The 4558-nt window shown below is 49.4% G+C and overlaps 1 long non-coding RNA gene across 1 annotated transcript; it reads right to left on the bottom strand.

Annotated features, from left to right (window-relative positions):
- Nucleotides 1–15: 15 nt before the first annotated feature.
- LOC145718477 (uncharacterized) lies at nucleotides 16–4185 on the bottom strand. The gene is made up of 3 exons (XR_014141839.1): nucleotides 3300–4185; nucleotides 1189–1312; nucleotides 16–861 (listed from the first exon to the last, which is right to left on the bottom strand). It is a non-coding gene; the product is annotated as an uncharacterized LOC145718477 (long non-coding RNA).
- Between the last annotated feature and the right edge of the window lie 373 nt (nucleotides 4186–4558).

Raw genomic sequence — 4558 nt, forward strand, 5'->3', positions numbered from 1 at the left:
GATCTGTCTCTCTGGCTAATCTGCACATGACACCTATTTAATTCTTCAAAAGTGGTAACTCTCAAGGAGCCAAACATTCCTTTAACATTAAACCTGCTCAGTGCCTGGGATGCGGAACCTGACAAAGACATGGTTTCTGCCCTGAAAGACATTTTGCAGTTCTTAGCTTACTAATGTTTTGTCCTTTCTTATCTCCGTTAGACTTAGGCATCTGGCAAAGAGATTAAAAGATAATGCCCTAAGAATTTTATATTATTTCTAGACAATGGCACACCCATTTAAAAACAAACAAGATCATTATCTGATTAGTAATTTCTCATATACATAAAAAAGCAATTTTGAAATGCTCTGTACAGGAATTCTATTTATATGGGTTACTAAGAAGAAAATAAAACTACATATGCATGTGTGTATACATATTCAATTATGCGTCTGCCGAAGACGCAGTTTGTAATTGTGTATTTTGAAGGTTTTAAGAGTCTATTAAAATCTTTACTCAAGTTCTGGAACAGACTGCATGTCACAGAATAAAAGTGAAAACTCCCCCACAGCCCTCCCGTACATGCTGACCACACGCAGACACGGCCTCCCACACACTCGGGGAATGGTTCGACTCCGGGAACGGGTTTCTCCGCGGCGCAGGCCCAGGTGCAGGTGGACAGCGCGACCACCTGTGGGTACGTACGGTCTCTGCGTCGCCGTAGAAGGCGGCCAGGTCCAAGGGAGTGCGGCCGTTCTTGTCCGTCTGGTCTATCTCGGCTCCTTCCTCAACCAGAAACTGGACCACTGCTCTGTGACCTTTCAGACAAGCCCAGCTTAACGCCGACAGACCCTCTTTGTCCAGAGAAGAAAGGGCAGCACCTGCAAGAACAGCGCATTCAAAGAACATGAACTCGGTAAGATAGAGCCCAGAAGCAAACGGATTCACATCTGCAAACACCTGCGCTCACGCGCAGCAATCAAGCCTCTGACATCTGAAGCTGGCAAACTGCTCACCGCAGTTGAAGCCCAGTAATGGGTATGGTACGACATGCACTGCCCATTCTTTCTACTTATGTGTAAATCAGAAAATGCCCGTAACAAAAAGACTTCTCAAACTTGAATCAGAAAGTACTGTCAGCGGGTCTGCCAAAGCTCTTTGCTTTGTCCTTCCAAAAGAAACCTCCGCGGGGGCTCCCACGCTGCTACCTTTGGAAAGGAGAAATTCCACGGTGCTCAAGTGTCCTTCACAAGCGGCCACCATGAGGGGCGTCCGGCCCTGCTTGTCACTTAGGCTCACATCACAGCCGCGGTCCAAAAGCAATCTAACGATCTGAAAGAAACACTTGGAATTACAATCTCCCTGCTCCATTTCAGATCTTGTGCTCTCTACCCAGGCAGATTTTTCTACACTTAAAAGTAGCAAAGGATTCTCTTCTTCAAATGCCTAAGTTGTGTGATTTGTAAGGCCTGTGAAATCTTTCCATTGGATTCCTTTGAACAGAATCTTCTTGCAAATATATACTCTTTTTTTTGACACGCCCAATTCATTATTATACCTATAAAACATGCACGGGGTGCCTGGGTGGCTCCGTCGGTTAAGCGTCTGCCCTCGACTCGGGTCATGATCCCAGGGTCCTGGGATCGAGCTCCACATTGGGCTCCCTGCTCTACAATAAGCCTGCTTCTCCCTCTCCCACTCCCCCTGCTTGTGTTCCCTCTCTCACTGTCTCTGTCAAATAAATAAATAAAACCTTTTAAAAAATAAAAAATAAAAAAAATAAAACATGCACATACAAGGCATAAACAGTAACGTGGAAAAGGGGAGATACCAATTGCAATCAGGCAATGACCAGACAGCCACAACAGAGCATATGGGAGAACTAAAGGAGAGGACAAAGGTTATGGGTCCCATGGTGGGGCTGCAGCTACACTCTGGTAGGAGGACACAGACTGCAGGAAAGCGTTCACCCACCACACCCCCAAGCAATCTGCTTTTCTAAGCCTCGGGGGCTTAGTGGATGGTTTGACCTTCACAGCAGGCAATTTTTAGCAAAGCTTCCTGGAAGAGATTCCCAGCCTCAGAACCGTGCCTTCAACCAGTGCATGGTGGTAAGGCTGAGGAACAAAAACAAAAAACCAGAGAGGCTTCTCTTAACAACTACCATCCCAGTGGGAGGGCCTTTATATAGGGGGTGGGCCAGAGTCTCCCTCCCTCTGGCCCTGTATTTGTTATATGGCCACAACAACAAAAGGTGGCATATTCCCGATGCTTCCCTGTTCCTGATACACTGATACATGCTTTCCAAACCTCCCCACGATTTAGGAAAACTGAGACCCAGAGAGAGAGGATTAGTTAGGGCAGCACAGAGAAGTTGTGAGGATAACAGGGAGCAGATAGTACAAGTCCAGCTCTTGGAAATGAAACTGAAAAGCCAAAATCTTGGTGGGGAGCACTTGCAGTTCCTAACAAGGGGACTAGCAAGGAGTGACACGATTCCATGATGTAAACTTGGATCTAGAAAATTCTTCCTATAATGGACATGGTAAGATCCATTTGTTTGTTTGCAGCTTGTGTGTAACCGGATGCCAGGCATGGGGTTGGCCCATGGCCGCTGCTTCCAAAATGAATAAACGACCGAACTGCTGTTCTCAAGGATCCGCTGCTCCCTTGAATTAAGGTAACAACAGGTCACTCCTAGTAAAAGAAACCAGCCTGATGGGGCAACCGGGTGGCACAGTCGGTTAAGGGGTTTTGGTTCAGGTCATGATCTCGGGGTCCTGGGATCGAGCCCCACATCGAGCTCTGCGCTCAGCAGCAGGGAGTCTGCTTGAGATTCTCTCTCCTCCCTCTGCCCCTCATGCTTGTGTTCTCTAATAAATAAGTAAATCTTTAAAAAGAAAAGAAAGAAACCAGCCTAAATCACAGTGCTGGACCAGAGAGAAAATGTTTCCTTTTCTAAAGAGCACAACAAAACCACTCGTCTTCCAAGTGTGTTGGACGAATGGGTGACACCATCACGATAACAGCTGTGTCACAGCAAGTCTCCTGTTATGGTAACAGGGTGCACCCACTCCCCGTTCCCTCGCTGGGTCTCCCCCGCCCCAGGCTAGCTCCTGGTTACCAGCGTACGAGGGCGGACTGTGCTTGCCTGTCAAACGTTTGTGGTTATTGAGGAGAACTGACAGCACAAGCAGAAGCCAAGTACGTGAAAAAGACAGGGCTCAGCGGAGCCGCACGTGGCCCCAGGGGAGAGACGGGCCACAGTGAACTCCACCCCACCCGTGGCTTCTGCAGCCTTCGCGGGCCCACCAGGTACCTGCCAATGCCCCTGGCGTGCTGCACAGAACAAAGGTGGGACCCCTCTCCTGTTAGTCCGAGACACCGCAGCTCCGTGCTCCAGCAGCAGCTCGCAGACCTCCAGCTTGCCTCTCCCTGCAGCGGCAGTCAGGGCTAGAGGAGGGTCACAGGGGAGGGGGAGTCTGTTAGTGTGCGGGGGTAAAGCGGCCACGAGGCCTCGCATCACCCTCCCACCGACAGGAAGGCGCCTATGCGTCCTCCCCTGCCCCCCTGAACCCGGCTGGGCTCTGTGATAGCTTTGACCAACAGAACGCAGAAGAAATGATGACATGCCAGTGTCTGGGCCAGGTCCTGAGATGGGCAACGCCTGCTTCTCCTCGGAACACTCCTTCTTGGAACCCAGCCGACATGGTGGGAGGAAGCCTGAGCAGCCCTGCGGTGACACCCACAGGGAGAGGAATCCAGGCCTGTGGGTGGTGGACAGTCCCAGGAGACGGCCAGCAACAATCCGGCAAGCATGTGCGTGCGCTGTCCTGGTAACGGATCCCCAGAGTCTAGCCACACCAGGTAAAGCAGGCGAGCAGACGTGAGCCATCCCTACCAAGCCCAGTCCACACTGTAGGTTCAGGAGCCACTAGACTTTTGTTTTATTGTTTTATTTTGCTTTTTAGGGTTTTTGTTTGTTTTCTCCCCACAGCAAGAGATACCCAGAATACGGGGCAACACACACACACAGATCAGTATTTTATCCAGTTCAGCCTCTTCCCTTAAAGGCATAAATTTCAATCAACAAGGACTAGTAATTACTGAGAGAGTCAAGGGCATATCAAGTCGCTCCTGTCTTTATGGAGCTGAGAATCTCTGTAACCAGCCGAGATGCTGGATTAAGAATGTCAAGAAAGATAAAATCTTTAAAAAAAAAAAAAAAAAAAGGGCGCCTGGGTGGCTCAGTTGGTTAAGCGTCTGCCTTCCGCTCAGGTCATGATCCCAGGGTCCTGGGATCGAGCCCCGCATCGGGCTCCCTGCTCAGTGGGAAGCCTGCTTCTCCCTCTCCCACTCCCCCTGCTTGTGTTCCCTCTCTCGCTGTGTCTCTCTCTGTCAAATAAATAAAATCTTTAAAAAAAAAAAAAAAAAAGAATGTCAAGCAAGCAAGCAAAGGGGATCAGATTGTAGGGGGTCTTGAGTGCTCAGGCGAACAGCCCAGAGAGAATCTGAGCAGTGAGTGGCCTGCTGGTAGCAGTGGTGTTCGGGGGAGGTCAGCCAAGGATAAAAAAAAAA

The sequence above is a fragment of the Leptonychotes weddellii genome, unplaced genomic scaffold (genome assembly GCF_054177405.1).
Source record: "Leptonychotes weddellii isolate Sample4059 unplaced genomic scaffold, ASM5417740v2 HiC_scaffold_16264, whole genome shotgun sequence".
NCBI lineage: Eukaryota > Metazoa > Chordata > Mammalia > Carnivora > Phocidae > Leptonychotes > Leptonychotes weddellii.